A 16717-nucleotide genomic window follows, 5' to 3' on the forward strand; every position below is an offset into this window, starting at 1 on the left:
CAGGTGACGCAATGGTATGTGAGAAAGAGGAGCAGAATTCTCAGCAGGAAACTGTTGAGCAAGTGGATAAACACAGAGAATTATCGCAAAGATCAAAAAGAAATGTGTCGAAGAGTCATGAGCAGGGAAAATCATGCGAGACTCAGCACACACCAGAAGGAGAGCAGGGAAACCAGCCAGGAGAGAAAATGGGTAAATTTATTTCCTGTCGGGGAACTCAGAAGAGCATCAAGGAAACCACAACACAGCAGGAAATCCTCATGGGAAAGAGGGAAAATACATGCACTGAGTGTGGGAAAAACTTCACTCGAAGATCAACCCTTTCTGATCATCAGAGAATCCACACAGGGGAACGGCCCTATAAATGCCATGAGTGTGGAAAATGCTTCACTGTAAGATCAGCACTTTCTGATCATCAGAGAATTCACACAGGAGAGAGGCCCTATGAATGCAGTGAGTGTGGGAAGAACTTCACTCGCAGCTCAAACCTTATTGCCCATCAAAGAATCCACACTGGGGAGCGGCCCTATAAATGCTGTGAGTGTGGGAAAACCTTCTATTGCCACTCAAAGCTTATTGCCCATCAAAGAATCCACACGGAGGAGTGGCCCTATAAATGCAGTGAGTGTGGGAAATACTTCACTGAGAGCTCAGCCCTTTCTGCACATCAGAGAATCCACATGGGGAAGACGCCCTTTGAATGCCATGAGTGTGGGAAAATCTTCAGTCGCAGCTCGCACCTTATTAGACATCAGACAGTCCACACAGGGGAGAGGCCCTATGAATGCAGTGAGTGTGGGAAAACCTTCAGTCGCAGTTCACACCTTATTAGACATCAGACAGTCCACACAGGGGAGAGGCCCTATGAATGCAGTGAGTGTGGGAAAACTTTCAGTTTCAGCTCACATCTTATTAGGCATCAGATAGTCCACACAGCGGAGAGCCCCTATGAATGCAGTGAGTGTGGGAAAACCTTCAGTCGCAGCTTGCACCTTATTAGGCATCAGAGATTCCACACAGGGGAGAGCCCCTTTGAATGCAGTGAGTGTGGGAAAACCTTCAGTTGCAGCTGGAACCTTATTAGGCATCAGAAAATCCACACAAGTGAGAGAACCTATGAAAGCAGTGAGTGTGGGAAAACCTTAGGGCCCAAAGAAATTTTGTCCAACTCCACTTCCTAGTTCAGTGTGTCTCATTACCGTTCCAGAGGATACCAGGGTTAGATTGAGAACAATCATCCTTCACCGTTTGGATGCAAAGAGAGAGTGCTTCATAGGACAGTCCTTCCCTGTAGATCCCAAACTGGCTGCCTGAGTGGGTAACAAGGACTTTCAGGCTGTAGAAATGATGGTAATCAATGAGGCAACAAATGTGTCAAGCTCCAATTTCAGACTTCTGGATACTCACATGCTGAGTCCTGATTCTAAGGTTTTGTGTCTGATGCTCTGGCTACACAATAAAGCTGATGTTGGTGCAGCTGTAGCACTGCTATTACAGAGGCTCTCCACCGATGGGAGAAATCTCTTCCCTAGGACTTTATTAGTCCAGCCCCCACAAGTGGCGGTGGCTATGTTGGCAGGCAAAGCTCTCCTGCTGATGTAGTGTTATTTCACAGGGGAGGAGGGTTTTGTAACTACATTTCTCACCAGTGTGTATTTTTCATACCTCTGAGAAATATAGTTACACCAATAAATGTCTTTAGTGTAGACTAGACCTTAGTTTTCTCTTGTTTTATGTATTTACATCACTTCTCTTTGAAAGATTAAAAAGTGTGACAAGAGAGTTATTTTTCCCCATGATGCAAACATTCCTATATAAGAAACCCCTTCCCCCAACACACATGGCAAAAGAGCCAGGGATATATGAACTCACATGTAGTGTAAGGAGTTCTGGTAGAAAACCTCCCTCCAAAGGCTGAGATGGGAGAATGTGTGTGAGAAAGAGTGTATGAGAATATTGGCCCAGTATAGATTTAAATTTTTTGTATTTCAGATAAACTTTGAAGCTAAGCAAAATACGTTCTATTTCTATTAAAAGGAAAACTACTCGAGGAGACAAGTTGTATAACTTTTTACCCACTTAGCCTGTAAGGGTCACTGAGTTCCCCACGTCTCTAATTTGCAAAGGAAAGGCCTGACATCTGTCATAGGATGTGTCTAACAGGTAGAAAAGCTGCAATCGTCAACCATCAATATCAAGGAAAAGGCTGGACTCCACTGCCTTTCATGTCTAAAAGCTGGCTAGAGGCTGATCTACAATGAAAAGCTATGTTGACATAGCCACATCTCTCAGGGGTGTGAAAAATCTACTCCACAGAGAAGTAGTTAATGTGAGCCCCAGTGTAGACAGGCTTGGGTTGGGTTGTCAGAAGAATACTTCCAGTGTTTGAAGTGTAGACATAGCCTTAGGGCTGGTCTACAGTATGTGGTTATTTTGGAATGAGCCGAGTTAATTCAAAATAAAACTGATTCCGTCTATATGCCCAAATCTTTTTTTTTTTTTTTTTTTATTTAAAGGGCTCTTTAATCTGGTTTCTGTACTCCACCTCAGCAAGTGGAGTAGTGCTAAAATCGAGATTGCAGTTCCGAATTAGAGGTACTGTGGACACAATTTGACATTATTGGCATCCGGGAGCTATCCCAGAATGCTTCCTTGTGACCACTCTGGACAACACTCTCAACTCTGATGTACTTGCCAGGTAGGCAGTAAAAGCCCCGGGAACTTTTGAATTTCATTTCTTGTTTGGCCACTGTGGTGAGCTCATCAGCACAGGTGACCATCAGGACAATCCACCATCACAGGCGACCATGCAGAGTCCATCATCATGAGAGCCCACGCAGTCCTGGATTCACAGATGAGCTCCAGCATGGTCTGAACGGGAGGTACTGGATCTCATCGCATGTTGGGGAGACTAATCTCTTATGGGAGAACTACGTTCCAAAAAAAGAAACACAAATACACCTCTACCCTGATATAACGCTGACCTCGGAGCCAAAAATCTTACTGTGTTATTGGTGAAACGCGTTATATTGAACTTGCTTTGATCCACGGTGCGCAGCCCCCCCACCCCACCCACCCCCATTATATCCGAATTCATGTTATATTGGGTTGCATTATATTGGGTAGAGGTATATGTACGCTAAATTCTCCAGGGTCATGAGGGAAAGAGGCTACTCCAGGGACACAGAGCAGTGTCATGTAAAAATCAAGGAGCTCAAGCAAGCGTATCAAAAAGCCAGGGAGGCGAATGGGCTCTCTGGGTCACAGCCCCATACATGCTGCTTCTACCGTGAACTGCATGCAATTATGGGGGGTGATGCCACCACTACCCCACCACTGTCCATGGACGCGTGCAAGTTGGGAGTGTTGTACTCAAAGTACTATACAGGATCTTTTCAGGGGGATTAAGGCAAAACGCCACATTTATTAGTAATACAGGTATCAATTAATACTCTGATATGCATATGAGATATCTCACAGTCATGCATTCACACACACACACACAGACACAAACACACTCCGTCTTGCTGTTGTTACCAACTAGTCGCTCCCCTTAACTGCACTGGCCAGGTGAGTTAGATGGGGGAGGGATGGAGCCGGGCTTCTGCCGATCCGGATCGATGCTCCGATGGTGACAAGATGAGACCCGGGGTCCTTCTGCAAGACACCTCACATTTATAGCAGCTTCCCTCTTATGCAAATCTAGACCAGATTCAAAATCTGGGTCTGTGTCCGTTGGTCTTTGTGCTGCTTTTCTCTGGGTGTTGTCCCAGTGCTGCTCAAAAGAGGGTGTTTTCTAAAGAAGGTGCTGGCTTCTAATCCCTGAGGCCGTCAATATGTCTGTGCTTCTTTGTTGGGCCCACTTGACAAGCTGTATTGTCCTTTGCTCCTGCTCCCATTCCCTCTGCAACTGTTGTAGCTGTCTGGAGGTGGGTGTCTTCCAAGCCTCACTCATTCACACCTCATTCAGTCAATAGGGCAATTGATTACAGAGTGGGGGGAAGATCTTATTCTACTTCTAGCAAAAAGGCACATGTTTCTTTTACTTTAACTATACTATGCTTAGGGGTTATAACATTTGATACAAAGTTTTCTACCAATTTTCTATATAGGGATCTAATACAAAGTTGTATGAGAACAGAGAGGCACAATGCCAAGTCATATGAAATACAAAATAACATCATGCAAGATGCAATGTCATAAAGATACTTAATACAAAATAACACAATGCAACGTCATAAAGATTTATAGAGATCGTTAATACAGAGATTTCTCTACAGGAGTTGCAGGGAGAATGACTTTTTGGAGGATGAAGAGGAGAAGGAGGAGGACAGTGCACAAGCGACAAGTGGGGAATCCATTTTCCCCCATCAAGGTTCCCTCCCCACTCTGAACTTTAGGGTACAGATGTGGGGACCTGAATGAAAGACCCCCTAAGTTTATTTACCAGCTTAGGTTAACAGTAAGGTGCCACCACCAAGTATATTCCAAATCTTAGGGGAGAGCCACTTGGAACTCTGCCTTTCCCCAAATATCTCCCAAGTCCCTAACCTGTCCTTTCCTGGACAGCCTTGAGACTAATCCCCCCCCCCCAAGTCCCTACACCCCTTTTCCTGGGTAGACTTGAGAGTATACCCTCACCAATTAGTCCTGGCAAACCTGGTGGCTGAACTTGGTGACTTTGTCCTCACCCATAACTATTTCACAGTTGGGGACAATGTATACCTTCATGTCAGCGGCACTGCTATGGGTACCCGCATGGCCCCACAGTATGCCAACATTTTTATGGGTGACTTAGAACAACGCTTCCTCAGCTCTTGTCCCGTAATGCCCCATCTCTACTTGCTCTGCACTGATGACATCTTCATCATCTGGACCCATGGAAGAGAAGCCCTTGAGGAATTCCACCAGGATTTCAACAATTTCCATCCCACCATCAACCTCAGCCTGGACCAATCCACACAAGAGCAGTATCAACAGGAAAGGGAAGCTGAGAGACTCTATGCGCTGCAGCTTGCTGTGAATGGGGAGCTGGCTGCTAGAAGGGGGTGGCAGTGTGAATGGGGAACAAGTGTGCCCAAGGAGTAGAAAGCTTCGGCCCAGATAGCACTCTCAGAAGACTTCCCCAGACTGGCTTAGGGATGCCGGTGTGACCTCTCTTGGCAGCCCCCAAAGAAGGAACTGGGTGGACTAAATGGACAGTGCCCCTCTCTATCTGAAGCCTAGCAAGAGAGGTACATGAATCCCACCAGAAGTTAAAATGGTAAGTAAGGGAGGGGAGGCTCTACTAGAGGGCCTGAGCAGCTTCAGATACAGTACAGGAGGATTTCCACTTCTGAGCCATGAAAATAGAAATTGACTTTTCCTTTCCAGATTTATCTAATATTCAAAAAGAGAATCTAGCACCTGCCTTCCAGATTTGAACACCCTCACAATTCAGGAGTGCTCAAACTCAATTTGGGCAACTGTTATTTCATTTCTCCCAAATCAAATATGCTGATCCACTGTCATTTGCTGTAGAAAAAGTAGGATACAATTGAGCAACAAATGCTGGGGTCTTCCCAGTGCTAACTAGGGCTGGAATTGCTATTTTCAACAGCCATTACCATTTTTTTTGTTTTGTTTGTTTAAAAGGAAGACAGTAATATTGCACTGGCAAATTCCCCATAGAAACAAAGAATGGAACAAAAGAATAATAAAGGCACCTCAACTTTTCCTCATTTAGGTAGAACAGTCTTATAAGATGGATCCAAACATCTTCCAAACACACAAGCTGAAAATTGTTCCACTTTACTGCAGTTCTGTAACTGCGGGAACCAGTCCTGTCTGTGTCTGTGCACATCCAAAATCCCTGCTGAATACAGAAGTGCCCTGCTTTTGTGACCATCCCACCTGATATGTTCAGCCCTTGTGAGCGAAGCAGGTTCACATTTAGTAATTGGATGGGAAGTCTCTCAGAAAGCATTAGGTGCTGTAGGAGGTGTTGCTTATTCACTAGGTAATGTGAGACCTTCCTGTTACACTAGTAAACCAGTGCTGCATAGAATGCATTTTGCTCCTGGAGTCTAGAATGGGGTCTTTGCTTCTATACACAGCCCATTAAAGACAATGAAAAGACTCCCACTCACTTCAACAGGCTTTGGCCAGACCTGGTTATACACAGGGTAACTCCACTGTCTGCACAGGGTCCTGGTCCCACGGCGGAGGGGGGCTTGTGAGCTTGTTGCAGAGCTGCTGCTCAGGGATGGGAACCTCCTAGCATCCCAGCCTCCAAAATCATTCAGGCTGCACTTTCTGCACGACTAGGTGCTGGCTGAGGGGGGCGTGGGAATTGGTGACCTCTGCTGCAGTGATGGGCATCTCAGGTACTTAAAGCCATGGCCTAGAGGAGGGAAGTGCCTAACTCCAGAGTCTGCAGCTGCCTAGGGCCAGGGCTGAGGATTTAGAGTCCCTAGTGCTGCCGTTGCAAGGTTCAAGCATGCTCAGCCCTGGCATTGCCACCCCTCCTGCGACTGGTAGCTGCAGCTGGCTAAGGCTGGCCTCTGGTAATTGGCCCCATGGCTGTAGCCAGAGAAGCTACAAGTGGCTCTGTGACTACTGGGGCCATTAAGCTAGAGCAGCTAAAGACACTGGAGTTAACCTCAAGGAACAGAGGTCACCAGTAGGACAGGAATGTCAAGGGGAGCAGGGAAAGAGGGAGCAGGTCAGGCTTGCAGAGGGAGCTTCCAGCTGGGTGGGAGCATGTCCAAAGTAGAAAGGAAACATCCATGGGGAGAGGTGGTGGTGACCAGGTAGCAGACTAGTATGTAGACGGGAGCAGAGGGAGAGAGGCTGGTGACTTCAGATTCCCAAGGGCTGTCCTCACTTTGGGGAAATGGTGTTTGCAGGTGGCTGGCTCACATGGGAAGATGGGGGCTGAGGGAGGGATCTGTCAGAACTGATCAGGTATCTGCTGGCTGTGGAACTCTGAGCTGAGACTAGGACCACATGCAGTGACTGGTGACATAGGGGGTACTGGAGACATGGCTACAGAAGGTATGAATGAGGAAGGAGATACATCTGGGAAGTTTCCTTGGTCACTGTGAAAGTTCTACTCACTGTGGACACTGGTAAACCCATGTGGGTGTACAGCTCAATGAGAAAACCCGGGGCTGAGGAGCTGTGTATGGCAATGCATATAGTCATGTAGGGTGTGTGATCAAAATGAAAAATGTCTCTGAGGTTCAGTACTGGCTATACTATGGCACCAATGGCACTGCCCCACCAGGTCCACACTCGGAGCCCACAGTGACTACATAGGGGCCCATAAATATGTTTAGCGCCAGGGCTCACAAAAGGTTAATCCAGCCCTGACTGCCCAAGCACTATTTCAGCCCCACATTTTTGGGTGGACCTGCCACAGTGGGAGCTGCAGAGCACTCCCCCCACCACTACACACACACATACACACCACCCCCCTCCTGGTGTTGGGAGGGGAACAGGAGAAAGGACAAAAGAAGCAAGAGAAGAAGAGAAAGGAGGAAGGGAGGGATGGATGGAGGAAAAGGTGAAACGAAAAGGACAAACCCTAATGTCCCCAGTGATTCTAGGGGACAAAATTCCAGGTGCAGAATAAAATTCAGCCTCCTTAAGCTCATGTTTTCCATGCCTAGAATTCAACTGTCACCTGATGGATCAGACTGAACAGGTTTCAAATCTTGAGGAGGCTCTTACCTTCTAAACAGGGACATCTGTTTTCCAGTAAAATCAGGAAAAGGGAAGGAGAAAACTCAAAAGAGACTCCTCCTGGCGCTCACGTACGTGAACCCGAATACTCTCTCAGTCCTCAAAGAGAGACCTGGAGAAGGAGACTTGCTGAAGCAAAGCCACAGGGGTCTCTGAGGTTTCCCTGGCCCCTCGCCCCTGTCCTGCCTGGCTGATGTCAGCATCTCTCTGTGAGGTCACCACCTCCCCACCACCTTTGACCAATAGTCTGAGGTCCTTCAAAAGGCCTTTGTGATGTCACTGCCACACCCCTCCATCGCTGTGCTAATGTCCTGCCCCTGGCCAGGCACTTTGGAGGTTTGAGCTACTCCCTGTGGATCACCCCACTCAAGGAGCGTTCGTTCTAGGCAGCAAGCCGGCTAGACAGTAAAACATCAGATGCTGCTCCCAATGCTACACTCAGTTTTTCAGAAATTAGTTGACTTTATGGCCAGAAGAGACCATTAGAGCATCTAATCTGACCCCCTGCATATCACAGGCCTCCTGTATGACACAATAGCTACTTTGGGGACAAACACATTCCAGAAAGGCATCTAGTCCTCATTAAATGACATCAGGAGATGGAGAATCCACCACTTTCCTTGGTAGTTTGTTCCTGTGGTGAATCATCCTCGCTGTTGAATATTTGTGCCTTAGTTGTAATATGAATTTGTCTCTTTTCACGTTCCAGCCATTGGGTCTTGTTATGCCTTTCTCTGCTCGATTAAAGAGCCCTTTAATACACAACCTTTTCTCTCCATTAAGGCACTTCAGCACTTCAATGAAGTCAGCTTTCAATCTTCTTTTGATAAGCTAAACAGGTTGAGCTCGTTCAATAGCTCACTAGAAGGCATTTTTCTCCAGCCCTCAGAACATTTGGTGGCTCTTTGCTGCCCCAGTTCCAATTTAACAACATCTTTTTCAAATGAGGACACCAAAACTGGAGGCAATATTCCAGTATCAGTCTCACTGACGTCGTGTCACCTCCTGTGATATTATTGACATAATCTGTAACTATAGCTCACTGTTGCAACCACTCATATATTTGCAGCCAATATTGTAGAAAGATTGTCGTGTAAGGGTTCTATGGAGAGGTTCTAATTGGATGATTATAATGATACTATCTCTAGATGTGCATCTTTTTTGTAGTTGATGTTATGAATATTGGCTCTGTGCTCTCCGTATTTCAAACTTGTGCAATGCTTCCGGGGAACACCCCAGCCAGACAAGTTGGTGTCAGTTCTGCCTAGCCTGCTTGATGGCTCATTAAGGACCATGAGTTATACAACTGACCCACTGAGAGAAGGCAGATACTCCTTGTGACTCAGCAAGGTATGCAGGAACCTGCCTATGGACAGAACTTTAAGGTTTTTTTCTATGCCATGTGCTGGATAGAGTGTCCTTAGGACAAAGAAAACAAAGACCACATGGCAAGAGACTATAAAAGGCTTATGCCTCGTCTCCATCTTGTCTTCAATCCTGCTTCATACCTCTGGAGGGACTTTGCTACAAACTGAAGCTCTCTACAAAGGACTGAATGACCCATCCCAGCTGTGGATGTACTCCAGAGACTTAATTTGAACCTGCAGTTTATTCCATCACTGCTTCAAGCCTGAACCAAGAACTTTGCCATTACTGTATGTGAAGGGTTCAAATCCATGTGCATTTTATATAACAACCTGGTCTATGGATTGTGCCAGCTCTTTTCCAGACCCAAAGTCCAGAGTATGGTCAAGGGACTGGAGGCCTAGCAAATCGTGATCAGCTAAGAGAAAGCTGGGATAAACAGACAGCCTTGCCTAGTAAGATATGCCTGGTCAGCAAATTGCCAGGTGTTGGAGCTAAGAACTAAAGAATTGTGTCTTATTCAGAGTTGCAGATTGAACAAAGAATCCCTGTTCCTGTTGTGTTAGTCTCCTCTGTAGGGAGACATTTTTCCCACAGATCCAACCTCGAGTTTATGAGAAGTTGTCACATGTCAGTATAAGATATGGCATCCTTCCACCTCCCTTCCCAGGGACCAATGCCTGCCTTAAGATACACAGAAAACAATCTTTATTGCCATATACTTTCATTGTTTCTTTGCTTTAACCCCTAGGAATGTACCTGTTGGACAATCAAAGGAGTTGCTCCATTCCTATGGACCCCAAATCAGAATTCAACATATATATTTTATACTACTAACATTTTATCAAAGTATTCTTTAAATGTTAACTTGCTAACTTAAGATCATGGGTGGAGACATTATGTAACCTGTTAACCATTGGCTACTGTGCTATCTTGTCTTGCTGCAGAACCTAAGCTGGGGTGAGGAACTGCCTACCCCGTCACTTTCCCCCGCCGATAGAAAACCTATATATTCTATTGTAATCAATTGACTGACAGTGCCTCTGAGCCTAATAAGCCAGGTGACACTCCACCAGTGCTGTGTGCAATAAACTCCTCTGCTTGACCTCTACACGGTGTGTGATTTACGTCCTTCAGAGAACAAAGAACGAGGTGGAAGCCAGGTGACCAGGTTGCCAGGGAAACAGAACAAAGGGACAAACAGAAGAGGGACAAAAGGGCCTGGCTGAGTTGGGCTGTTGGGAGCAAGGAGTCTGCTGGTTTGGGGACTCAAGGGGAGAGCCCAGGCTCTGAGTTCGGGGTCTCCCCAAGATGGACGTTGCTGAATCTTCCTGCTTCCTGTGCTGACACAGAACTTTCCCAGGCTGGATTCCAGACCACTAATAAACCTTCTGTTGTACAGCACTGGCGGAGTCACTGGTGATTGTGGAAGTTGGGGGTGCAGGACTCCTTTGCGGGGTGGGGGGGTGTAAGGCTTTCCCCGGTGTCCTGCTAAGGTGACTCACTACAGGAAGCTCCTGGCATGGAACAGGGGGGCTGAAAGGTCCAAGGTCAGTCCCAGGAGGTGCTGAAGGCCAGGAGGTTTCCCCCAGTGACAGCGTCCCCTGAGCGGTGTCACACTGATGAGGGCTCTGCCTGGGTTTGGTTCAGAGCTGTTCCAGAGCACTGAGTCTGGGTCAGCCCCAGCATGTGACCTGCAGGCTCCACTCTGGCAAAGCTCCCTGTCCCTGGGCTTTGGCACCACTAGCCCCTGCTTAGTGACTAGGGGTCAGTTTAGGGGAGTGATTCCCAAAATGTGGGACATGCCTCCTAGGGGGGCTCAGAGGAATGTTCATGGGGGCACCTCAGGGTTGAGCCAGCCCCCATGGAGGGCAAGGAGGGAGCACCACTCAGCCCCACTCTGTCCCAGCTCTTCACCCACCCTACCCTCAGCCTGAGCCCCCGACCCAGCTGCGACCCCCTTCCCTGTGTCTGCACCCCTCTCCCCAGCAAGCCACAGCCCCACTCCCAGCCCTGGTTCTTGACCGCGGCTTCCGGGGGGCCTTGGCCATGGCTAAGAGGGCACAGTGTGAAAAGTTTGGGGACCACTGGTTTAGGGTGACGTCCTCAATTGCTTCTATGCAGTCCAATAAAAGCTATTCCTCACCCACCTACCCCTCCATCAGGACAGACTAGGTATGTTCTGCTGCCCTTCACTCATGCAGGAAGGATAATAACATTTCATTCCACTCAATCCTAAAGTAATTTGTAACCCACCACCAGCCAAAACTGGTCATTTTGGGAAAGTGGTCCCATCATGCTGCATATCTAGGCAGACTAGATGTGTCTATGCAAACACCGTCTGTTCCTGAAGTCTTTCTCCAGCTCCTCACTAGATGTGAGGGGGGAGCTCATTCAGCCCCTGCCTCCGCTTAGTATGTAAAAACTCCATGTTGTCCCTATCTCTGCTGGCCTTAGATTTCTCCTCCTGTCCCTTTTCTAGCAGCTCACATGAGGTAGCTGAGTGGTTAAGACGATGGGCTGCTAATCCATTGTGCTCTGCACGCATGGGTTCAAATTGCATCCTCATTGGCTACGTTTAGTTTTCACCTCTCCTTTATAGACAACCATCTCCCCCTTTGGTACAATGACAGATCAACCAATGTTGCTTCTTGCAAACAAAAACCTTCTCAGAAACTCAGACCCCCCTTGCTTTAAATTAAATGTCTAAATCTCAGATTTCTAAAAAAAAATTTCTCTAGTGCTGTATTTCTTAGTTTTTATCTCAAAAGGTAACATCCTCATCCTCTCCCCCAAACACCCTGGGACCTGCTGAAATAATTAAAATACCCCCATCCTGAGCAAGGTCAGAACAGTGAACCAGAGCTAGTGTCTAGGCCAAGCTGTTCTGAAGGAGGCAACTCAAACATTTTCTCCCTGCTTCCCTTGGCAAGGTCTGACTGAGAAAACAAAATTCCCCAAACTGAAAATTTTCTGCTCAAACACCAATACTAGTCTGGTTGGGGACTTTGATATGAATGTATTATTATTATTATTATTATTATTCTCTTCTGATTTATCTCAGTTCAGTGTTTGTCCTCCGGATGTGTTTACAGATATTGAGTTGTGGGGGAGAGAGGCCAATTCATAATGTCTCTACCCCCCTTTCATAGTGTCTTCCAACTTGCTAGGAAGCTCCTTTGCTGTGATGTGAGTCAAGCAGTGTCCATTGTCGCTGTGCTATCTCGGAGAAGCCTGCATTGTACATGGTTCCTGGGCTAGTCCTTGGGAGTGTGAATCCCTTCAATGGGCCAGCAGTGAGTCCGGCTCCTCCCTTGTCGCACCTGAAAGTCTGGTGGGGGGCATTTCCCCACCTCATAACATATCTCAGTAACACACACCGAGCAAAACTTCATAACTTCCCAACCAATGCGAGCACACACAATCCAACACGATATTAATGTAAAACAGATCAAGATTTTTGAAATGATACCTCACAAGGCAGACTTTGTACAAACCGTGTCATCATTATATGAGAGTGGTGAGTATGGGGCTTCCAAGGCGCTGCTTTGAGTAGAGTGTGCCACACCTGGGCTTCCATTGCAATGGAGACGTACCCTTAGAGTCCATCTCTCCTGGGATAAATATGGCAGCAAGGCTGGCCTGGGTCATCTGACTTGGGCTCATGGAGCTAAAGCTGAGGGGCTAAAAACTGTGGTGCAGATATTTGTGTTCACACTGAAGCCTGGGTGATCTCCAGGGCCTGCAGACATCAAACAATGAGGAATTCTGCACACAGAGAGGACCCTGCTAGTGGAAAATGCTTTTGGAAAAGCCCCTTCTGTCACCAGCAGTGGTCGTACAGTGCTCAGTGCTCTGTGTTGTGGCCTCAAGAGCCATGGATGCAAGTTGAGTTATGATGACCTTTTCCTTGTCTCCATGTTTCTTAGGTGCCTCCTTCCGACACTTTCAGAAAAAATGACTGGTTTCTTTTGGAAGCATCTGCACTGCAAGGCAAAGGCATCTTCTCTGCTTCCTCAAAAGATTGACCAAAAGGTGGGAAGAGCAGACACATTTGGCAAGGCACCACTGGGTGCTGCATCCCTAACCTCCACTTTACCTGGCAGGTGCCTGGCCCAGCTTAGCCACAGTGCTGCTCTCTGGGACTTTTCCCCCATTGCTCCATTTCTCATCACTGACAATCAAAAGGAAGGTGACATGACCTCTGTGTGTGGACATCCCCAGCAAATCACAAGGACGTGTGGCACAGGCTCTTGTGTTGCAGCAATTGCAGTCGAAGCAACCGCCATGCCAATGCCAGTCACAGCAGCCTTTTCATCAACTCCAGGCTTGTGATTTGATTCTTTCCAATGCTTCTCTCCAAAGAAGCCTTTTCCTTAGCAAGCAATTACTTGGATACCAAGGGAGGTCTCTTCTGTTTCCTAAGAAGACACAGGAAAATGTGAGCAGAGGAGACAAAAGCCATGCAACAAGGCACCACTGGGAGTTGAACCCAGGATCTCCTGTTTACTAGACAGGTGCTTTAGCCAGCTAAGCCATGGTGCCTGCCTTGCAAAAGGGTTTACAACTGTTCCATTTGATGGTTCAGGATAACACCTGCAAATTCCAAAGTACAGACATTCCCCATTTCCCTCAAGACTTGCAGACCTTGAGGTGCCTGGCTCTCCCTGCACAGAAAGCCACAGCTGAGTTGACAGAGGGCTTCTAACATGTGCTTCTCCCACCAGCCACTCTGATCATATAGTGGTTAGTGATCTGTGTTTCAGTCGCAGCAACCTCGGCTCAGTTCTGAGTCATGGTAACCTTTCCTTCAGCTCTAGATTTCTCATTTGCTGCTTTCCAAGTGTGGTGGGGTGGCTGCCCCAAACAAGCAGAAGAAAGATTAAGGCAGCCTTGCAGAGGCTGTGCAGAACCCAGCCTATCAGGAAAGGGCTTATTGGGAGAGCCAATCAGGAGAAGGCTTGCTGGAGCAGCCCATATATAAAGGGCTGCTCAGCACAGCAAGAGTCAGTCACTCCTTGGAAATTGAGGAAGGAGGATTGGCTGCCCTGAAGGAAGGGCACCATGATCAGAGTAGTGCTGGGTGGGTAAGGGGAGCATGAGTGACCTCCTGGCCGACTACTGCTAGACTGAGGCCCTGATACAAAGGCGGAGGAAGGTGCTAGGTCTGTGGGGAAGTGGTCCAGAGAAACAGATGGCGGGGGTTGGAGGTGCACCCCTTTTGCCTCAGTCGCTGCTGACACAGGTGGCTACACCCTGGACTGCAGCTGGCCACTGAGGCAAGTGTCTGGGTAGAGGACAGCTGCCCCCTGGAAGGAGGGAGACAACTGAGTGGGGCACAGCCAGAGGGCTGTGTCCATAAGAGGACTTTGAAGTCCTGAGAGCGACATGGGTCCTAATGATAGAACAGATGGCAGCCAGACGCCACTAGATGAAGGCACACCAGGGGACCAGAGCTAATTGCCAGGACGGCCAACAGAAGGCACTGCAGTGAGGCATGCCCCATGGCACCAAGACTTAGCCGCAAGGAAGGCTCTCTCTGTCTTGAACTACTACTTAGAAGGATTCTGCTGACAGGTCTTTTCTTTTTATGAAAAGAGATACAAAAAAGGAGCCAACAGAGACATTAGGTTCAGCAAGGAAGAACTGGCAGGCCAAGCCAGGATTTCCTGGTTACTAGGAAGGCTCTTCAGCCAGCTCTTCCCAAAGACCACTATCCAGAGGCCTTTTAACAGCCACTGCAGATGTTCATCGACAAAGAGATGCCAAAATAGAGTTCTCCACTGCCTGCAGCCATCACACTACCAGGAGTTATGTGCACAGAGAGGCCCCTGCTGGTGGAAAAAGGCTTTGGTAGAGACTCTTCTGACACCAGCCATGGTCATATAGCATTTAGCACTCTGTGTTGTGGCTTCAGCATCCACAGATGCAAGTTCAGTTAGGGATGTTTTCTTGTCTCCACATTTGTCTAATGGCTCCTTTCAACACTTGTCACCAAAAGACCTGTTTCTTTTGCAAGCAATGTACAGCTAGGCAGAGGCAGTCTTCTTCATTTCCTCAAAAGATCACCAAGCTGCGGGGAGAGACGCATTCAGCCAGGCACCACTGGGTGCTGCATGCTGAATCTCCTCTTTATTCAGCAGATGTCTGTGAAGGACATAATCTACACAGTGTAGAGGTCAAGAATAGGAGTTTATTACACACAGCGCTGGCGGAGTGTCACCTTGCGTATTAGGCTCAGAGACACTGTCAGTCAATTGATTACAATAGAATATATAGATTTTCCATGGGCAGGGGAAAGTGACGGGGTAGGCAGTTCAACACCCCAGGATAGGTTCTGCACCAAGACAAGATAGCACAGTAGCCAATGGCTAACAGGTTACATAATGTCTCCACCCATGGTCTCAAGTTAGCAAGTTAACATTTAATGAATAATTTGATAAAATGTGAGTAGTATAAAATATCTATGTTGAATTCTGATTTGAGGTCCATAGGAAAGGAGCAACTCTTTTGATTGTTCAACAGGTACATTCCTAGGGGTTAAAGCAAAGAACCAGTGAAAGCATATGGCAATAAAGATTGTTTTCTGTGTGTCTAAAGGCAAGGCATTGGTCTCTTGGGAGGGAAGTGGAAAGATGCCATATCTTATACTGACGTGCCTACTTCTCAAACTCAAGATTGGATCTGTGGGAAGAACGTCTCTCTACAGAAGAGATTAACAGAAAAGGAAAAGGGATTCTTTGCTCAATTTGCAACTCTGAATAAGACACAATTATTTACTTAGCTCCAACACCTGGCAATTTGCTGACCAGGCCTATCTTAGCAAGCAAGGCTTTCTGTTTACCCTAGCTTTCTCTTAGCTGATCACTATTTGCTAGGCCTCTGGTCCCTTGACCATACTCTGGACTTTGGCTCTGGAAAAGAGCTGGCACAATCCATAGACCAGGTTGTTATATAAAATGCACATGGATTTGAACCCTTCACATACAGTAATGGCAAAGTCTTTGGTTCCGGCTTGTAGCAGTGATGGAATAAACTGCAGGTTGAAATCAAGTCTCTGGAGTCCATCCACACCTGGGATGGGTCATTCAGTCCTTTGTACAGAGCTTCAGTTTGTAGCAAAGTCCCTTCAGAGGTATGAAGCAGGATTGAAGACAAGATGGAGATGAGGCATCAGCCTTTTATAGTCTTTTGCCATGTGGTTTTTGCTTTCTTTGTCCCAAGGACACTCTATCCAGCACGTGGCATAGAAAAACTTTAAAGTTCTGTCCATAGGGCAGATCCCTGCATACCTTGCTGAGTCACAAGGCATATCTGACTTCTCTCAGTGGGCCAGTTGTATAGCTGATGGTCCTTAATGAGCCATCAAGCAGGCTAGGCAGAATTGACACCAATTTGTCTGGCTGGAGTATTCCCCGGAAGCAGAGCACAAGTTTGAAATACGGGCAGCATAGAGCCAATATTCATAACGTCAACTACAAAAATGATACACATCCAGAGATAGCATAATTCTAATCAGCCAATCATAACCTCTCCATAGACCCATTACACGACAACCTTTCTATAATATTGGCTGCAAATATAGAACAGTGGTCGCAACGGTGAGCTATACAGTTACAGATTATGT

The 16717-nt window shown here is 47.1% G+C and overlaps 1 long non-coding RNA gene and 1 other non-coding gene across 2 annotated transcripts; one reads left to right on the plus strand and one right to left on the minus strand.

The window, feature by feature from the left end:
* The first annotated feature begins 488 nt into the window (after positions 1 to 488).
* Positions 489 to 2475, plus strand: LOC120375826. Its single transcript, XR_005586825.1, has 2 exons — positions 489 to 537; positions 1993 to 2475. It is a non-coding gene; the product is annotated as an uncharacterized LOC120375826 (long non-coding RNA).
* An 11086-nt stretch (positions 2476 to 13561) lies between these two features.
* TRNAT-AGU lies at positions 13562 to 13635 on the minus strand. The gene has a single exon. It is a non-coding gene; the product is annotated as a tRNA-Thr (tRNA).
* Between the last annotated feature and the right edge of the window lie 3082 nt (positions 13636 to 16717).

The sequence above is a fragment of the Mauremys reevesii genome, linkage group 12, assembly GCF_016161935.1.
Source record: "Mauremys reevesii isolate NIE-2019 linkage group 12, ASM1616193v1, whole genome shotgun sequence".
Classification (NCBI taxonomy): domain Eukaryota; kingdom Metazoa; phylum Chordata; order Testudines; family Geoemydidae; genus Mauremys; species Mauremys reevesii.